Genomic DNA, 20,569 nt, shown 5'->3' with positions numbered 1-20,569 from the left:
TTCAACAAAAATACACCATTGGTATAAAAACTGGGAAAGAAAAGTTAATCCATTACTTTAACATGAGTTCTGAATTGGAAAACCCGAAAAGTTCAGCTGAGAAAGTATTACAAACAGTAAAAGAATTTAGTAAGATAGCCAGGTTCAAAATTAATAGAATCAATATTTATAAGCAATAACAAAGTAGAAACCAGGATGAAAGACCTCATTTACAAACAGCATCACAAAATAAAAACCACCAAGAATAAACTTAAAAAGAAATGCATAGAATCTATAGGGAGAAAAATGTGGACTGATATTAAGGTGCAAAAAGAAGTTCTAGATACACAGAAAGACATCGTATGTTCCTGGATAGAGAGCATCATACAGATATTAACCCTAAGTTAATTTATAAATATGTACTATCCTCCTAAACATACACATAGAACTTTTTGGAGGGATGGGTGGTGGTGGCTAGACAAGCTGATTTGAAAGTTCATGTGGAAAAAACAAACAAGCAGGAAAATTCTGGAAGTGAAGGAGTGGGCAAAGAAAGGGTAGAGTGAGAATCAGCCTCACCATATATTAAAACATATAAATTAATTAATAATTAAAACAGCACAGGTTAGGGACTTCCCTGGTGGTCTAAGGGTTAAGATTTCACCTTCCAAAGCAGGGGGTGCGGTTCAATGCTTGGTCAGGGAACTAGATCCTAGATACCACAATTAAAGATCCCTTGCTGCTGCTGCTGCTGCTAAATCACTCCAGTCGTGTCCGACTCTGTATGACCCCATGGACTGCAGCCTACCAGGCTTCTCCGTCCATGGGATTCTCCAGGCAAGAACAAGGGAGTGGGTTGCCATTTCCTTCTCCAATGCATGAAAGTGGAAAGTGAAAGTGAAGTCACTCAGTCGTGTCCAACTCTTCGAGACCCCATGGACTGTAGCCTACCAGGCTCCTCCATCCATGGGATTTTCCGGGCAACAGTACTGGAGTGGGGTGCCATTGCCTTCTCCCAAAGATCCCTTAGGCAGTCAAATAAATAACTAATAAAAATTTTTAAAAAAAGACCCAAATACATTTAAGAATTTAGTAATACAACAAAAGTAACATCTCAGACTAGTAGGGAAAAGATGGATTATTAAATTGTTAGTGCAACTGTGTAGTGAGCTACAAAGCTGGACCCCTATACCTTACAACAGGATAAGTTACAATAAATCACGAAAGGATATGGAAAATCTTTGTCTCAGAGAGGCAAAGGCCTTTTGGAAATGATACAAATCCAGAAGGATAAAGAAAAGACTAAAATATTCAACTGTAGACAAAACATTCCTGCACAATTAAAAAAAAAAAAAAAAAAGACACCGTAAGCAAGGCCAAGGGGGATAAATGACAAACTAGGGGTATCACTCCTACCCCAAGCACAGGCTAATTTTCCTAGGCAGTTAAAAACACCTAGAAATAAGAAACAGACCAATAATCTGACAGATAAATGGGCAAAGCAGATGAACTGACAGAAAGAGAAGTATAAATGGTTCTAACACAGGACATGGAACATGGAACTCACCCTCCTTACACTGAGTGGTGACAAGGTGAGGCATTCCCCTCCCAGGATGGGGCAGTGCTGCTGGGAAGGGCAGCGCCACCAGAGCTGCGAAAACCTCAGTGCTCTGGGCCTTCTCACCTAGCCGCCCGTGGCTAGTTCCCTTGCAGTCTTCCTGGTGCGCGTCCAAAAGGACGGACGTAGGGTACTGGCTACCGCATTGTGTACAACGACAAAAGGTATGAAGTAATCAAAATATGCATAGACTGGAGAATGGTTAACTGAATTACAGTGTAATCACACAGGAGAACACTGAGCCATAGAAAATGAGGAAACTCCTTACACAGTAGTGTGGGGTGACCTCCTAAAGGAGTTGCTAAATGACTAAAGAAAAATGAAGAAACTCCATAAAGAAGGAAGGAACGCTACGTGCTCATGAGGATGACCTTCGATATGTATCAACTGACTAAAGAAAGGTTCAAAACACCATACAGAACATGCTGCCTTTCGCATGAAAAAAAAAACAATAATAAACAAAAGGAGAGGATAGATCAGTGTGTGTCCACGGCTAAATGTAGATCTCTGAAATGATACAGAGGATACAGGCGATGCTGGTTGCCTCTAAGGAGGAATGCTGAGGGCTGAGGGGGATGGGAGGGTTTGTTAAAAATTTACCAAAAAACAACCACCTGCACACACTGCCCGGGCCCTCGCTGGGCCCCATCAGCTTCCCTGGAAACCCAGCTCCAAGTGGAGGTAAACTTTTCACTTTACATCTTTTTCTATTACCCAAATTTTGAACTATGTGAATTTTTCTAAAAGGCTCCTGAGGGTCCCAAAGGAAGACACAAACAAACAGAAATACATTTGATGTTCTTTGATAAGGGGCTCTCGACATTATAAAGACAGCAGTTCTTCCCAGTTAAGTTAAAGCTAACACAATCCCAATTAAAATTACCCACAGGCAGATTCTGAAGTTCATATTCAGGGAATTCCCTGGCAGTTCAGTGGGTAAGACTGTGCTTTCAATGCAAGGGATGCAGGTTCAACCCCTGGTCAGGGAACTAAGGATCCCCTACGCCACGAGGCACAGCCAAAAAACAAGGTACGGCCAAAAAATAAAGTTCATATTCATGGATATTAAAGATCTATTGTTGGATGGGAAAGCAAGATGCAGAACAGTGTTTTATCATATAAAAATCTAGGGTAAAGAAAAAGAAAATATATACATGTACATACACACACACATATACATAAAACACTTGGATACGTATACAGGACACTGCTGTTGAGGAGGAGACTCCCAGCTGGAGGACAAGAAAGGGAGGGTTACCTTTCACTGTATCCTCTTTATCTTTTTAATTTTATACCATTTTCCAACAAATTACAATTTAGACGATAACAGGATCATCTGGAATTAAGAATAAGACCATAATGCACCAGGCATGGAAGGAAATCAAGTCATCAGGTACACACCCCACCTGCCTCACTGATCCCTGCCTGACTCCATCCTTCAAAACCCTCCTAAGAAGTTCTTCGCAAGATCTCTGGCTTCACCCTTTCTCTCTGCCTCTTAACCTCAGTTTTTCAAAATGGAAAACGGGCTTCCCCAGTGGTCCAACGGTCAGGACTCTGCCTTGCCATGCAGGGGACACCAGTTTGATCCCTGGTCCGGAAGATGCTCCGTGCCACGGGGCAACTAAGGCCATGCAGCACAGCTACTTAGCCTGTGCTCAAGAGCCCAAGGCCCACAGCTACCGAAGCCCACACACCACAGAGCCCGCACTCTGCAACAAGAGAGAAGCCACTGCAACGAGAAGCCCACGCAAGGCAGCTGGAGAGTAGTGCCCGCTCTCCACAAGTAGAGAAAGCCCATGTGCAGCAACGAAGACCCCATGCAGCCAAAAATACACAAATAAATGGAAAACAGGACGCTGGGTCTCACCTTCATGAGGCCTTGGTGGAGGCTTAGCCTACAACACCCAGCCCAGCTCCCCAGTTCCCCCTGACTCACCAGTGGGGCTGCCCAGGATGCCGGGGTCCCCCAGAGGCAGCAGCTACTCTGAATGGCTCCTCATCTTGGCCTGAGGTGGAAGCTGCAAGGACAAGGGTAAACGAGAAAGTCTAAGAGGCAAGGTCACTGTGAGTGGCTGGATGCCAGGAAGAAGAAGGAGGAAAGGGGAAGGGGTGGGGGAAAAGACGGGGAAAAGGAAAGAGAAGTAAGAAAGCGAGAAGGGGAAGAGGACCGAGGAAGAGAAGGGAGGGCTCAGGGAGCCGAAAGAAAGCAGGCGATGGTTAAAGGGAGGAGGGCCTTCCCGTGGGGCTGACTGACAAGGGGGTGAGAAGCAGACCCAACAGGCCTGTCTGGAGGTGGAGACCACACCATGGAAGAGGGGGGCCAGGACCCCCTGTTCTCTGGCCCTCCCCCAGGACCAGTGGCCTGGCCAGGAGGCTGGACTGCCCCCCAAGAAGACATGGGAAAGTGGTAGATGCAGCTCCACGATGGAGGCAGGGTCCCCACAATGCAGAGTCTGCTAGAAAGAGAAGGGGAACCTGGGGAGATCCAAGGAGACAAGGCTGTAAGCCCGGGAGCTGGCGGGGTGGAGGGGTGAGGCAGGGCCACGAGACCCCAGGGGCCCTGCTCCTAAATGTGCATGGGGACCAAAAGAAGGTGTTTCCAGGCAGGAGAAAGAAGTGGCCATCCCAAAGGTCAGGCCACCAGCAAGGCCAGGAGGCCGGGGCTCTGCTCAGGAGGGTGGGTGGAAGGGGCAAGTCCTGGGCAGAGCCACGCTTCCTGCCACTAGCGCAGGGTCAACCGCAAACTGCTGGTCTCTGCAGGGTGACTTTAGGGGGTACAGGTTTTAAAAGTGAGTATTTTTAAATAAATCTTAAGTAATTAGTACTTCATAAAAGTTTGAAAAAAAAAAACAAAAAACGGCAGTACTACTCAAATGATGTTTTTTTAAAAAAAGAATTTAATAACACAATGTAGTCTTTGAGTTTCCCAGGTGGCTCGGTGGTAAAGAATCTACCTGCCAAGCAGGAAATGCAGGTTTGATCCCTGGGTCAGAAAGATTCTCTGGAGAAGCAAACAGCAACCTGCTCCAGTATTCTTGCCTGGATAATCTCATAGAAGAGGAGCCTGACAGGCTACAGTCCATGGAGTTGCAAAGAGTTGGACACGACTGAGCAACTAAATAGCAGCAGCAAATAGTCTTTACTATCAATATACACCAGACAACTAAAGCACTTTTTATTAACTTGTTTAATTCTCATAGCAACCCTAGGAGGTACATACTTCACAATTTAAGATGAAGCAACTGAGGCACAGAGAGGTTAAGTAACTTGCCCAAAGTCACACAGCTGGGAAGGGGTAATTTAAATATAGTCTAGACCTGCAATACAATAACTTCTAGAAGCCACATACAGGTACTGAAACTCCAGATGCGACCATATAGTGAAGTGTGCTCTATACAACACACACTGGATTCTGAAGACTTAGTAAAAAAAATAAGAACATGAAATATCTCAATAACTTTGTATTACATAATGAAATTATAGCATTTTGGATATTTGGATTAACTATGGTATTAAAATTAATTTCACCTGTTCATTTTTAATGTGGCTACTAGAAAACTTTAAATTGCATTTGTGGCTTGCATCACATTGCTACCGGACAGTGCAGCTCCAAACTCTTAACCACTCTACACACTGCCTTTCAAAAACGACAAGCTCTGACTGAGCAGCTGCTGCAGGCCAGGCACTGTTCTCAGGATTCAACATGGATTGATGCATGACAGCCCAACCAGGCTACTGGAATGACCAGGGCTGGGAAACAGGAAACTACCTCTCCTCCCTGAGAAGGGCCCAGCCCCCTCCAGGGCCTCTCTCTAGTTCCTATTCCTGCACTAAGGGCTTCAGGCCAAGATCAGACTCAGGGACTCCGCACTGACACTCCTCTAGGACAGCCTCATTCAAGGCATTGAAAGCATGAGCCAGACCAACCTCAACCCACCCTTCAGGAATCTCAGGCTTGACGGCATCAGATACCACCCAGCCAGCGAAAAACAGCCCACAGGGCCCTCACCAGGCTGGGGGTCGGGGAAGGCTTCCTGAAGGAAGCAGTCCTTTGAAAAAAGAAGTATGGAGCAGTGCGCTGCTGAACCATGCTAGGGCCTAAAAAGACAAAAAAATCTGCAATACTAAACCTCTTTATTTAAATTTTGGATATTTTGCTTATCTTGGATTTTTTTCATTAATTTTCATTTAAAAAAAATATTGCTGAAAAATATTTACCTGGATTACCTTGAGCTTTTTGGTCTCCCGCTCCCCCTTATTTTGCACTCACTTATTCTGCCTCACTTGCTCCACGCTAATTCTGGTCTGGAGTCTGGAGGTTTAAGCCCTTCCCCTGCTATGACACATCACTGAATCTCCACTGCAGGGAAGCAGGGACCAGCAGAGGAGAGTATCATCCCGTTGCGACAGCCTGGCCACAAGTTTGGGGGTTTCCCTCCCCAACACCCCAAGGGCCCAGCTCAGGCTTTAGCATCTCACCAGCCCACCCTGCTCCTGCTGTTACCCTGGCTCCCTCCAGCAACTCTGCTGGGCCAACCTGGGTCCCACTCTGGCTCAAAACCTGTCCCACGATTCTCAGTGTCCTCAAGTACACCTCCTTGGACCATCGTTCGACCGGCTCCAGCCCTGCCGTTTACAGATGAAGAAACAAACACCCACAGGGAGGAAGTGACTTGCTCAAGTTGTCGAGACGTGCCCCAAGCCCCAACCAAGCTCAGTTGGCCCACTACTCCCTCCGTTTCATTTTTGGCACCAGCTTAACACATGGAAGCCCCCCAGATGGTCTGCTGACAATGAGCAAATGAACCACATCCTCCCACCTTCGGGTGCTGACTCGGCTGCCTCCTCCAAAAAGTCCTCCCTGACCGCCCCCTGGGCTCCTAAGCCTCAGATGCTGAGTCATGCAGCTCAGTGCTGCTCCTGCTCGGTTCCTGGCTGTCCCATTTGTGAGGGGGGTCTACCCAACCTCTACCCAACCTCCATCCTGGCCTGAGAGCCTGTACCTTTTTGTTCCCCCTGCCCTCCACAATAGAGCCCAGGACCTGACTGGGCTCACAAGGACACTTACTTAGTCCAGGAGTAAGTAAGGGTCGTTTGGAGTCTCTACCCATGGCAACTAGTCCTTCTTTAGGTCTAGTCTGAGTCCCTCTTGCTGGAGCCAAAGCTGTTACACTTCTGTCTTTTAACTACCATTCCAACCCCAAGGGCAGAGTTTAAATCTCATCGCCCCCTTCTCTGCCCCAGCCCAGCATCTCTCTCAAGCATCCCTGCTCACTCCTGACTGAGGACCCCAACAATGCCAGTCCAGTAGAAAGGCAGCCCTGAGCTTCAGCTAAGGACAAGCACACTCCCACTTCCTTGATTTCCTAAATACCTGCCGCATGTCCAGCCCCCACAAGATTTCCACCTTCACCTGAATCATCACCATAAAAAAGGCCCAAGCCTGGGTTTTTTATCCCATTTCAATGGAGGCTGTGTGAGGTGCTGGGTCACTTGTAGAGCCAAGAGGCGGCCTTCAAAGGATGTGACTGTCTGTCTGGCGGAGGCAGAGAAGCTTCCAGGGGGTACTCATGAGCTGGGCCTTGAAGGATAAGCAGGAGACTGCACTTCTAAGCCAAGGGAACTCAAGTGTGCAGGGCCCGGGGATGGGAAAGGACCTGGCAGATGCAGAGATGGGGAGAGCTCAGTGGGGCAGGGACAGGAGACACAAAGGACACCCAGGGAGGTGGAGGGGTCTGCCCTTGGTGGCCCAGGTGGGCGTGAGCCTCCTTCGCATTCTGATTTGTATGAACGAGTCCAGCCTGGATCTGGAGGCCTTGCTGATCCTAACTCCTTCCCCACTCAGTTCTGGAGTCCTCTCAGTGAGGACCCTTCCCAACTGTATTTTCAAAGCCCGCCCCCGGCCCCCCACACAGAGCTGTGCTCCAGATTCAAGAGCAGGCCCAATGGTGGAGGGAGTGGAAGGGGACGAAGGCAGGCCTAGAGCTTCAGAGCTGGGGCCTGTATCTCTCCACCCTCCAACCCCTCCTCCCCCTCACAGCACCCCACTCAAGGCAGGCTGGGCAGGGACCCCAGCGCCCAGACCTCAGGAAAGCCCTCAGGCCCTCCACACAGGAACTAACAGCAGTACACATCCAGCTAGGCCTGGGTCTACTAACCACAGCCCACTCGTACCACAAACTGCACACCTCACACAGCCTCCAGGGATACACACCTTCCACCCCACCTAGCACCCACACGGCCCACCTGACCCCACCACACACAGCCTTCAGTCCCCACACTCACTACCAACAGTCTGACTGTGGCCAACTGCCAGAGCCCCACGCTGCCCACACCCCCCGCCCAAGCACCAGGTCATACCTGTGGGCAGGGTCACCCTCAGCTGCTCCCCTCCTGGCGTTCTCAGGGTTCCGTTGACATAGACAAGAGGACTTGGAGACACTTCCCTCAAATATGAGGAACTAGGTGGGGGCTGGGTTCCCAGCCCAGAGTGTGCAGAAGTGGCCCCCGCCCTCTGCAGATCTCTGCCAGCTCTCTCGGGCCCTGCCAGGCAAGGTAGCAGGTGCAGCGCTCAGGCAGGCAGCTGACGAACCCCTGAACCAAGAAGCCTGTTTTCTGTTTCTCAGGGACTGATGGCCACACGGGCTCCGAGGAGGCATACTGGGGTCTCCTGCCCCAACCCCAGCCCCAGATCTCTGGCCCTTCACCAGCCCACTGTATTTCTGCCCCCACCCTGTCTTTGACGTAGCCTGTCCTCCTGGGTCCCAGGAATGATGGCGGCTGACAAGGTACAGCCCATAGAGCAGTGAGGACTGACTGAGTCCAGGCCCCAGGGCTTGCCTCGGCCATCTATCTGGTGGGGAGCTGGGGGCCACTAGCTCTAGCCCAGAACCCATCCCCCCAAGGACGCCAGGCAAGATCAGGTTCCGGTTCTGGCTCCATCACTTTTCACCTGAAACCCTGGGCAAGTCACGTCACATTCTGAGCCTCAGTTTCCCCTTCCACAGAACAGAGCTGTCACCCAGATGACCGTGACACATGACCATGTGTGTACTAGAGGCCACACTCACTCAGCATCTGTTTACTCCTCCGCTGCTTAGATAGACACTTCCTGTTCTGAGCCCCAAGGCCTTGGCTGGGCCTGTCCAGAAGGGTCCTTGGTGCTGGCCCTGGAGCCAGACTCTAGTCTAGACACCAACACCCTGGAATTCTCAGTTTCCCAGATACCAATGACTCCTGCACCCTGCCTCCAGCCATGTCCCTCTATAGGGCTCCAGACTGGATATCCCACTGTCTCCTGGATCTTCTTCTAGAGGAACCCCAGATACAGTGCATTCTCCACCCCACAGCGAACCCACCCACTCCCCTCTCCTGGGGAAAGCAGGTGAGGCCGTTGAGCAAATTAGACAAAATACCTCTTGCTAAAAAAGCCCCATAGGAGGGCATACAGCTCAGCAAAGAAAACAGGCTGAGTTTCAATCCCCCTCTCCCAACCCTCCCCCAGCCAGGTACCCTTGGGCAGTGCACATCTAAACCCAGTGGACCAGGTGAGAGGCAGGATATTTTAACAACCTCCTTAGAGCAGTCCCTTGAGCATCACCCTAATAAATATAAAACTAGTCTTATTAATGATCGATGCACATTTAAGGGACAGTGAACTTTCCCGACCTAAATTTCAGACCTACTCCTAACTCCTACCCCAATCTTGAAAGATTAATCACTTTCTACAACCTCCACATCTGGACTGTTTAAAGTTTTCACAGTTGCATTATCACTTTCATAATTAGAATAAAAAACGATAAAAGTATTTTCAGTCTATTAGAATTGAGTTTGTCCCAGTTTCTCCCCTAAAACCATCATTATAAAGTACCTTTTTTATTTTAAATATAATATGCAGAGAATTCCAAGAGAACTATAGTAAACGGAACTGATTTTCTGGGCCGTCTGGACTGGAAGACGCAAAACTTAGCTGCAAAGCTTACCTCCTCCCTCACTGTCTTATCCACCCAAAGTTCTCAGACATAGTTTATCAAATAACAACCTCCCCCCTCCACTGCCAGCCACCAACCAGAGGTCCAGAGGCCAATCACAGACTAAAGCCCACGAACTTTCAAATGTGAAGTGGACTGAGTCCATTATGAACAGGAGACTCCAGGGTTCCTGTGGTTTGCCTCTAGACAGCATCTGACCCCACCCTATCACTGCCCCTCACCCACATTCCCCCAAACCTTCCCACTCTTACGCCCAAGCCCCTCTCTACTCTGGAGAGGACGAAGTGTGAATGTCTGAAGTACCTCACTCACGGTAAATGAAGTAGAAAGTTAAAAGGCTTGATTTTCAGGCCTTGTCATAAGCCCATGACAGACAAACAACAAGATTCTACTGTACAGCACAGGGCACTGTATTTAATATCTTGTGATAAACCATAATGAAAAAGTATAAAAAGAAATCTATATGTACTGTATAACTGAATCACTTTGCTGTACAGCAGAAATTAATCCAACATTCATTATACATCAACTATGATTCAATTAAAAAAAAAAGTCTATGACATACTAGCCTCCTTGGCCCTACCAGTACCCGCCCCCCAAGCGGATCACCCTGGACCACTCCCTCCCGTTGCCCCGTCTCCCCACTGCCATGTTTCTAACTCACCCCTCTTCTCCATCTGCCCCTCCCCAGCCGGCCTGATCCCTGGGCCCTCCTCCCTACCTCCTGCCCTTCTGCTACCTTTAATCAGAGCATCCTCCACCTGCTCCTGTAACCACCCTCCTTCAAGACAGAGCTCCTCCAAACCCCACAGCCCTGAGCCACATCCATCCACCTTCCCTAGACCCCCAACCCTTTACTCTTCAGGTCCCACCCTTCTTGCCTTGAAGGGTGGCCCAGCCAGCCGCCCTGCACCTGGAGAGACCCGGGGCCCTCTCATCAGGAAAGCACGGGCTCTGGCCTGGCCCCCTGGCGCCTCAGTCACAGACACACCCTCCTGGGCTGGGAACGCCCTAGGCAGGACAGGAAGCCCACCCCCACCAAAGGTGCTGAGGTGTACCACAGCACGACTCCAGGACGATCCTCTTCTGTGACCACTGCCCCCCAGGAGGGAGTTGGGGGGGCTCTTAACACTGCAAACAAGGCAGAAACAGGAAGAAACAGGGCTAACCACATGGAGGATGAGAGTGCACACAGCTGACGAGGGGCTCCCAAGCAGCAGGAGTGGACAGAAGCAGACAGGTTCGTCAGACCCTCACTTCATGCCAGAGGGACGGAGGACAGCCCTGGCTTGACAGGGGGTGTAGGGGCAGGGGGGAAGGCAGCTTGACTCCACCCCCTCTGAGGCAACCAGGTACCTAACACGCCTGCCACCCGGGAGGAGAGCCTGGGGCTCCTCTGCACCCAGAAGCAACCTCCCAGAACAGGACCTGACCCTGTCCTCTCCCTAGGTGGGTCCCTGGAAGTGACAAGCCAGATGATCAGCAGGGCCCTTGCTGCTGGCACCTGAAAGAGGAAGCTCCTGTTTCAGTGCATGGAGGTAACCAGATGGGCAGGGCAGGGGCTGGAAGGGAGAGAGGGAGATGGGGGGCGGGGGCAGGGGGACCAGCCCCACGGGCTCTGGTCTCCAGTCTGTTGTGGGACCTCAGCTGCCCCCCACTCTATAGTCAGATAAGAGGCAGGAAAAACTCTCCTCTCTCACTCACAGGGGACATTCTAACCCACTTATCTGACCCAGCCATCCCTGCCTAAAAAGACAAAAGGCCACAGTTATGGAGCGCTTCCCACCTCCAGGCGCTGGGCCAACCCTGCTACGTGGATAGCTTCATATAATTTTCATGACAATCTAAAAACTGGACGGTTTTAGCTCAACTTTACAGACGAGGAAGAAAACTGAGTCTCAGAGAGGTTAAGCAACTTGCCCAACATCACACTGGAGCCCCTCCTTCCACTCCACGTCCTCCGAGGGGACAGTGTGGAGATCAGGAGCAAGGAGGTCAGGTGGGAGAGGGAAGGCAGCATGAGTGCAGTCTGAGAAGGGCCTTGAAGACCACTCAGCCTGACTGTCCAGACAACAGGGAGCCATGAAGGGCTGCAGGGTGCACGGGGCCACGGGCAGGCGGGTGGCCATGGGTCCTACTGCTGTGAGACTTGGGAATTCACTTAACTTCTCTGAGTCTTGGTTTCACCATCTGTACACTGGGCTTGTAGGAATAAATATAAGCCTTCAAAACAGAGCCCAGCCTACCCGTTCTCCCTCCCCAGTGACTTCCCACCTCCCTCAGAGTAAAAGCCAAAGTCCACCAGGCCTGCATTGTCTGTCCCTGCCTCGATATCATCCCAACCTACTCCGAGTGCTCTCGCCTCAGGGCTGGGCCTTGGAGCCCCCACTGCCTGAAATGCTCTTCCAGACACCGGTGCAACTCACTCTTAGGCTTTTTCCAGCAGACACTGGATTACATATTTATTTGTTCATTTGTTAGTCTCCTCAGCTGGAGGATGAAGCACTGTCTCCTTCATGGCTCTATCCCCAGTGGTTACAAGTGTCTGGCCTGGGGCGGGGGTGGAGAGGGGTGGTGGATGAACGGACATCTACAGAGGCCTGACTTACCCTGGTCAGGAACTTGGGGCAGGAGCCCGTGACATGGGTAGGGTAAGGGATGGCTGGAGGAGGCAGGTGTCGAGGTTCAAGGTTCGAGTCCGGAGCTCAAGGAGTGAAAGATTTAACTCTGAGATGCCTTGGCACCCTCCGTGGCTGGGCCTGCCCTTTCTCTCCACCTTTGAGGTTGCTCTAGCCACTTCCTACTGGGCCGGCCAGAAAAACACTGCTGAGGGGCCCTCACCCACACAGGGGAAGTCCTGACTCTCAGACACCACTGACGGTTCCCTGGAGCAGGTCTGAACAGCCCTAGACTTCCAGAAGTCTCTGAGCTCAACACCTGCCTCTCCTGCCTGCCTGCCTGCTCCTTCCATGGCTCCCCATTTCCCCCCACCCTCTGGCTCCCGCCCCTCACTCCTCCCTTCCAATCCATTCCCTTCACTCTCACCTCTGGACACTAGATCTCCAGGAGTTTGCTCATCATGTTCCCTCTACCTCACCCTTCAAGTGTCACCTTCTCCAGGCAGCAGTTTCCAACCCCCATGGTCACAGCCTGGGTCACACAGAGATGTCACTATCATTGTGTCACATCTCACCCCAGCTTTGGCTGGGTGCCCCCTGAAGGCAGGACCAGGGTCTGATTTCCCTGCATCCTCAGCTACCAGCCTAAGGTTGGCAGACAGGGAATATCTACTGCTTGAATGAAATCTCCTGATTTTACAAGTGGAGAGCTAGGATCCCAGGCAAGTGATGATGTGCCCAAGGTCACACTGCTATCAGTGGCTAGAACCTGGCCCTCAGGCCGCCAGACCAGATGCCTCCCATTCTGCTCACACCCACCAGTTGCAGCTCCAGCTCCTGCCTGTCAGATCCCAGTCCTGTCTTTTCCTGGCCCCACATCCCCAAGCACCTGCTCCTGAGCCATTTAGGAACCTCCTAACCCAATCCTCCCCACCTCCAGAAGGGGAAAGTCAGCCCCAGAAAGGAACAAGAACCTAACCAGGGCCACACAAGTCAGGACAGGACCCAGACCACCCAGCCTGAACTGGAAAGAACTATTCCCAAGAAAAGAAGTATCAGGGGGAGGTGACCTCAGAGACACTGGACTAACCCCCCATCTCCAAGTGGCTGGGCCAGTCCCACACTAAGAAATGTGGATTTTCAAGTCACAGGCAGTAGAGGCAGATGACTGTTTGGGTTCACATCCTGGAACAGAGCCCTTAGAACCATTAGACACTCCCTGCATCTCTGGTCTCCCTAGACTCAGCTATCCGTCTTTACAGCAAGGAGACACCAGGAGGAACAGCCCCAATCTGAGGAAAAGGCATCACTGACTTAATGGACATGAGTTTGAGTCAACTCCGGGAGTTGGTGATGGACAGGGAGGCCTGGCGTGCTGCAGTCCATGGGGTCACAAAGAGTCAGACATGACTGAGCGACTGAACTGAACTGAACTGAGGGACAAGGCAGGACCTGAGTTGGGCCTCCAGGACCCCTTTACCAAGCAAGAGATTCCAGCCCAAAGCTGTCTTACTGTCCTCTGGCAAAGCTCAGTCCCCAACCTGCCCCTTGGGGAGGCCCTGTCTCCCTAACATGCTAGAGCCTCTGGAAACACAGAACCACACAGGACGTGACTGGGTGAAGGTCCCCATTCAAATGGGCAAAAGGTTCACCCAGCTCACATATCAAGGGGTGCAGAGCCAGGGACATGGAATGCTGATGGCACCCACGCAAAGGCAAAAGCACAGTCCTCCAAGGAAGAACCTGGGTTTGAGAACACACCCATGCACACACAGGAACACGCAGCAGAAAGGGGCTCACCCAGGCAGGAAGTCTTGCACTTCCCTCATGGGGTGGGAACAGCTCTCCACCCCATGGGGCAGCTCCTGCCTCCATGCCCAGGTCTCTTTGAGGGCAACTGCGGTGCCCACAGACCCACATGGGCACTGGGAGGAGATGGGGGAGGCACTGTGAACTACCTGAAGGCTCTCAGCCAAGGCCCAGTCTCCCTGTCTCCTGAGGAGGCTCAGGGCCTCCCGGGCCCAGGCCTCTGTCCACCATCCCATCAGAGCCCTTGAGCCTGGCTCTGACACTTCAGAGCTGAACCTGGGCCTGCTAAGCCACATTCCACACGTCCTGAGAGGGCCTGGTGCACCAGCAGTGTGACCAGGCATTGCCTGGGAGTCGAGCTGGGCCCCTCTCAATCCTAGTCCGGTGTCCAAGAGCACAGCCCCACCCACCCCCAGGGAGTAAAGAGGAGGCCTGGCCGCTGTCTGTCTTCTCCCCCACCCCCATTAAGATGGCTATCTCTTCAGCTACCACCTAGTCCATTCCAGGGCCTGGTTTTCAGATTTTTTGAGAGGTGTGTGCCTCCTGGGTGTGTCTGCTGGGAGCAGTGGGTACAAAGGGCACACAGGGCCTGGAGGTGGCTGGGCCTCTGTCTCCCCCCTGCCCCACCCCCACCCCAGGCAGCCCTGAGAAACTTTCCAGGCCTTGTCCATCTGGCACCAGATGGCCAGAGTGTGGCACAGGGCTTAGCCTCAACTCAGGATCCACTCAGCCCATCTCGAGGCTCTGTAGACTCTTGGACTCTCCAATCTAAGAAAACTGGAAGCTGGGATCACCAACACATAAAACCCCTGAATCCCAATGCCTACAATCTCAAGACTCCTAAAATCCCAGCTGCCCAATGTGGGGAGAGGGAGTGCAGGAATGGAGAAGCCCACCCCAACCCCCTGTCTGTGCTGTTTGGTTTCTGTCCTGAGCTGTCTGAACCTGGGAGCCTGGGAAGTCCCAGGTACTGCTTTTTTTTTTCAGAATTGAGTATTTTAAGGATTTACCTTTTCTTCTGTTCTATAGCAGCTCCTATTGATCATATTCATAAATCAACAGGAGATATTTGGGTTGCCATATCTTAGCGTATTTCTATAAATACAGATATTTTTAAAATGGTGCTGTTGCTTCTTGCTCCTTCCCTGAAGTTCCAGGAAAGTTGAGTCCATGACCAGCCAAAGGTCTCTCACTGAACCAGAGGCCAGGGACAGACCGGCCAAGCACCTGACTCTAGGCCTGACTACAGGCAGAGCCCTGGCCCAGCATTATGGTGGGAAAAAGAAGGAGGGGAGGGAAGGAGAGAAGGGGATGCCCAAAGGCAGGACAGTGCCCCCAGCGGGGGGAGCGAAGGCCACAGAGGAGACCCAGGCACCTGGGAGAGGGGACAATCTGCACTGGTACATAGTCAGCCCGGTTCCTGCTCCCCTGTCCTTCAGTCTGACCCACCCCAGCACTGGCCTGGCCAGGAGGGAGGGCAGCGCTGGGAAGGAGGGCTAGGCTCTGCCAAAGGCCCTGGGCAGCTGAGATTCCAGGTGTGACCTCAGATTCCCTGCCCTGAAAATAGGGACAGAGGGGTAGCTGTGAGAGGTCAGGGTCCTGCTTGTCCTCACAACAATGAGGAGGAGGAAGATTTTGCCACATCCTCCTCCCAGGGTGGGGCAGGTGTGCTCTCTGATCCCTGAATTCTCCTCTAGATCCCACTGGCCATGGGCATCACACTCTTGACCACAGCTGGTCTCTGCTTCTCGGCCTCTTAGCTCTGGAACCACGTTCCCCAGGTTTGTTCATTCAGTCTCAGATATCCCGCAGGTACCAGGCCCCAGGTGCCTTGATAGGAATCCATTCCGGTGTGAAATGAAGTATTTCCTTGCATGTTCCCATACACAGAAAAGCGCTAAATTCCTTAATTTGAGATATCTGATTCTCCTTAATTAACAATAATCTTTTGATGTTCAAACTACCTGCCCCTTGCAGCAAGCTTCCGTGACTCCTCCCCCAGACTCCTGGGAATAGGTCTCTCGGGGTCACTGGAGATGCTGTTTCTGAGGCCTGAAGTCCTAAAAATTGCCACGAAATAAAACAGAACTCTCAACTGCTAGGTTGTGACTATTTTTTCCATTGACACTGGTTTGGTCAGAGAGGAAGACTTGGACTCTGTGACAAGGCAGGTGAGCAGTACTTGAAGGAAGCTCAGAGCTTCAGAGGCCCAGAAGGCCCTGACTAGGCGGAGAGGTGGAGTGCCTCCGAGTCCCAGTTCTCCCTTTCCTCAGCTGAAAGATTCTAGGCACATCACTTAACATCTATTGACCTCAGTTTTCTCATCAGTAAAAAGGAGAACCACTGTACTCAACCACTGCCCTTTCCTGTCCAGTTTATATAGGAGAACCACTGTCCAAACTGGACGGGACAAGAGCAGTGAGCAGGAGTTCCCTCATCCTAGGGCGACGGCACCTAGTACAGCCTGCAAGCTGGCATCCCATTCCCACAGCACATCACCAGGAAAGTCACCTGCCCGGGCGGCCCTCTAGTCCCTGCCTGCCTCCCCAACCAGGAGTTTCCAGGGAAGGATGGGGTTTGGCTCTTGTCTGCCTGCAGTATCTCCTAGTGCTCAGGGTTCTCACTGTGAAGTTTCAGAAATTCAGACTCCCAGCTCTTCCATATAATAAACGATCTCAGGAAAATTACATAACTTCTCAAGGCCTCAGTTTCTTCATTTGTAAAATGGGAACAGTGCCTAATCCATAAAACTATTGCTGAGGATTAAATGAAATCACTACATAAAATGTTTAGCATGGTGATTGAAACATAATAAGCTTCCAAGAAACAGTAGCTACTGCTACTAGTATTACTATCAAAAAATAATTTTGTTATTGAATTGGTCACTTAACTCCACACCTCCTCCCAGCAACTCTGACTGTCCCAATGGTCTGGGACAGACGTCCTGTTTATGGGACAGAATCTTTCTTCCCCTTCTGAACTATGTTCTAAAGGATGAGACAGCGAGAAATTCCACAGGAAGGTCACGTGGAAGACCAGCTATGCACTGCCCTCCCTCCCTCCACCTCTGGCCTTCCCTGAACCTGGGGTCATCTGCCTTCAGGGGCTGGGACTGTCCTCTCCAGAACCCTGGTTAGAATCTACAGGTCAGGGGGCCTGACAGTGGGGTGAGGGGGAGTCTAAGTGGACAAGATGTCCTCTCTGATCAGGGCTGGGGTATTGGTGTTAAGTCCCCGAACTTTGTTGGGAATGTACTTGTAGGGAATCTCTGACGGCCTCCTCATATCCTCCAGCTGTTCAAATCCTTGGTGCAGAATCTCTTCCTGAAACAAGACATGCCCCGCCACACGGGGCTGTGGAGGGGGAAAAGAGTCCAGCCTGACTGAGACGTGGGACAGGGGCAGCCCAAGGAACTGGATTCTGCTCCTAAGGGAGGGACTGGATTCTGCTCCTAAGGGAGGGCCAGGTCTGCTTGGCTGGGGTCACACTCTGTGCTAGAGGCTGCGTTGGCCACTACCCAGGAGAAAGCCCCTCACTGAGAGGAACCCTGGATGGAGCTCAAGGAGTGAGCTCAAGGAGTGATGTCAGGCTGGGGGAGGGGAAATCAGATCACAAGAGGCAAACCAACGCCTGGGTCCTGACCCTGCCTCTACCACTTATTTGCTGTGATCTTGGGCAAGTTATCTAACCTCTCTGTGCCTCAGTTTCTTTATCTGTAGAACGGTACTTGACTTCTTAGCTTGTTGGGAGGACGAAACCAGTTAACATATGTAATAGTGCCCACAGAAGTGCTGTGTGCTTTGCCGAGGTCATTCTCACTGAAGCTATTACTCAGCTCTCTCTGAGGCTGTTTCTTCCTCTATGTTACTAGAAGATGACCCTTGTCTCACGGAATGATGTCAAGTTAAATAAAGTAACAAATTTGCGGTGTCAGGCACACGGTAGGTATTCAAATCAAGTAGAGCTCTCTCCATTTCCCTTTCCTCTCCCCAAGAGGGCCCAGATGAGAAGTTGGGTCACTTTGGACACCCCCTCCCGCCCCACCTCAGCCCAGGGCTTGCTGTGTGATCCTGGTCTGATCTCTGGCCCCTGACCTCGGTCTCCTTATCTATGAAAAAAGCTTCTGGGCCAAGTGATTCCTAACTGTCCGTGGCCTCCTTCCCATCTCCATTCCGTCCTTGCTTCTCCATTTCCAATTCATGTCCTACTGCACCCACTCCTTCAGCAACAGAACCCTGGGAACCCTAAAGTGGGGTGGAGAGGACAGCTGGTGGGCAAGAGGTACCCGCCTACAAGCAGCCCAGTACCCACCCCAGGTTCCCAAGGGTTAAGATCCAGAGTGAAGGGCGGGGGGCCAGGGTCAGTGCTGGACAGACGGGCCTGCAGCCCAGGGCCTGCCTCCCCTCCCCCTATCCTAGGAACAGAGGCCACTTGTTTGAGCATCAGCTGGCTGGCTTTGAGCTCAGCCAAAGGAAGAGTGGGGTGGGGAAGGGAAAGGGCCCCTGGAGAGTGGAGGGGACTCCCTTCTCTCCTAGGGCTTTGTACTAAGCTAGTCCACACCTAGCCCCTTGGACTCTCAGAGGCCCCTTACCCCTCTGAAGTGACTCCTTCCCCCCAGGTTCTCCCTGGGGGTGAGTGTTCTCCTTGTGGGTCAGTGAGTATTCTCCCAAACACTCTTGGTGGAGGTGTGGGGGTGGATTTAGACTCAGACAGGCTCAAATCTTGCTCCAGCAGTCTCTCTCTTTGGAGCTTGGAACCAGGTCTTATTACTCAACCCTGCAGACAGGGAAATGGAGAAGTCTGGGAATGTGCAGAGTCACACAGAGTTTGGTGGCTGCACAGAGACTGTCCCAGGTCCCAGTCAGTCCTGGGCTCTGCAGTCCCCTTTATCACAGAGTTCCAAGGAGATCCAGGAGGTTTGATGGGGAGAAAACTTCCCCAGGCGGGAGGGGGCGGGGGGCAGACGGGTAGTGGAGAAGACAAGCAACCTGCACAAACAGCTGAGGCTTGACACGTGGAAAGGCATGACTGGAGTCCGAGAGATGGTGGGGGTGAGGCTAGGGTTGACTGGGGAGGCCTGAATGCCCCAACGAAGCCTGGGAGAAATCTGTCCACTTCCACTTCACAGTTGTTAGGACTCTTGCCTGGGAACATCCCCTCCTGCCCTACTCCAGTGAGCAAGCAGCAAACGGGGAGAGGGGATCTCCAAGGCAGGGTCTGGACCATCCTCAGCCAACCATGGGTCTGGGGGGACCGGTTCTCTCTACACCCTACCTCTGCCACCCATTCCAGCCACTTCCATCTCTTTGTCATTCCTCAAACACACCACGCAAGTTCCTGCCTTTGCACAAGCTTTGCCTTCCTCTGAGAGTCCTTATCCTTGTGAATTACCACTTAACTGCCAAGGCCAATTCCAATCATCTCCTCTCTGAGCCTCCAAGAGTCTCAGTGTCTGATTCCACCCCAGTACCTGTCTGCACCTGTATTTGGACGCTGCTGGGCTCCTTCTACCCTGTAATGAGCTTGCTGGGAGGTCTCTCCCAGCCTAGACACACTGCTCTCTGAGCACAGGTATTCTGGGTGTCTCTGTCTGGACCTTGCTGCACAGTCAAATCCTTCCCTGAGTACCTCCGTACATCTGTCCAACCCTATAGCGCTCCCGCCACCAAACCTGGGGATCAAAGCAGGCTCCCCAGGACAGGAGCCTTGGGGGAGTGGGGTGCATATACCAGATGCCGACCAGAGCTCCCCAGCACTAAAAATCGGCCCTGGAGATCTGGGACCAGACACCCACCACACACCCTCAGACCGCATTCAGAGTTTGCTTCCTCCAGTCCCAATAACCCACTCCCGGCTTGACCCCGTTCAGTGAACACACACACCTCCTTTTTCCAGCAACTGGGCCAAGTAGGGGCTCTTGGGAGGCCATGCCCCCATTTACTGATGGGGAATTGGGGCGCAAAGACCGGAAGTCGTCTGCCCAAGATCACTAGAGCCCCAGGTCCAGTGCATAAGGTCATATGAACCAGCAGACCTGTAAGGGTCTCCGCAGTCAACGAAGTGGGAGCCTTCATTTCACAGATGAAAAAATCAAGGCGCCCGAAAGCGGGTTAGCTCTGGAACCTGGGAGGCTTCACGCCAAAGGGCTAAGGGCTGGAAGCCCCCTTTCCCGCCGGTTCGCCCTTCTCCCTACCGTCTCTGGTCCGACCGCATATCCTCAGGAGGCGACTGCATCCCCGCCGCCAGTCAGAAGACGTGACCTAGAGAAACTCCCGCGGAAGTAGGTGCCGGGCGCAGAGTTGCCGCGCAGCCTCGGCTTTCCCTTCCGCGGAATGGGGAAACTCCGGGCCACACCTGGCCAAGGGGCGGCGGACAGGGAAGCCCTGGCTGCCGTACTGACCTGTTCTGATCCAAGACTCCACGCGCGTAGCCGGGGCCCCGGCGCCACCAACTGCACCGTTGTAGTCAACTCGCGGCCGCAGGCCGGGCGCGCCCACCCTGCCGGGCGCTTCCGCCCGCCCCACGTGACGCCCCGGGGAGGGGAGGGCGGG

The 20,569-nt window shown here is 52.2% G+C and overlaps 1 protein-coding gene across 3 annotated transcripts in view; it reads right to left on the bottom strand.

The window, feature by feature from the left end:
* The window catches only part of ARAP1 (ArfGAP with RhoGAP domain, ankyrin repeat and PH domain 1), a 61,716-nt gene extending 41,173 nt beyond the window's left edge, over positions 1 to 20,543 (bottom strand). For 2 of the 3 annotated variants that reach the window (XM_027562975.1, XM_027562976.1), the window contains exons 1-2: positions 20,419 to 20,532; positions 3,537 to 3,618 (exon numbers count right to left, since the gene is read on the bottom strand). The gene's annotated coding sequence lies outside the window, so the exon portion shown is untranslated. Of the gene's footprint in view, positions 1 to 3,536; positions 3,619 to 20,418 lie in introns of all 3 variants that reach the window. The other variant, XM_027562977.1, reaches the window with a different exon arrangement.
* Positions 20,544 to 20,569: the final 26 nt, after the last annotated feature.

This window comes from Bos indicus x Bos taurus, chromosome 15 (genome assembly GCF_003369695.1).
Source record: "Bos indicus x Bos taurus breed Angus x Brahman F1 hybrid chromosome 15, Bos_hybrid_MaternalHap_v2.0, whole genome shotgun sequence".
Classification (NCBI taxonomy): Eukaryota; Metazoa; Chordata; class Mammalia; order Artiodactyla; family Bovidae; genus Bos; species Bos indicus x Bos taurus.
The sequence above is the reverse complement of the archived record's forward strand: the minus strand, read 5'-3'. Positions and strand labels throughout refer to the sequence as shown.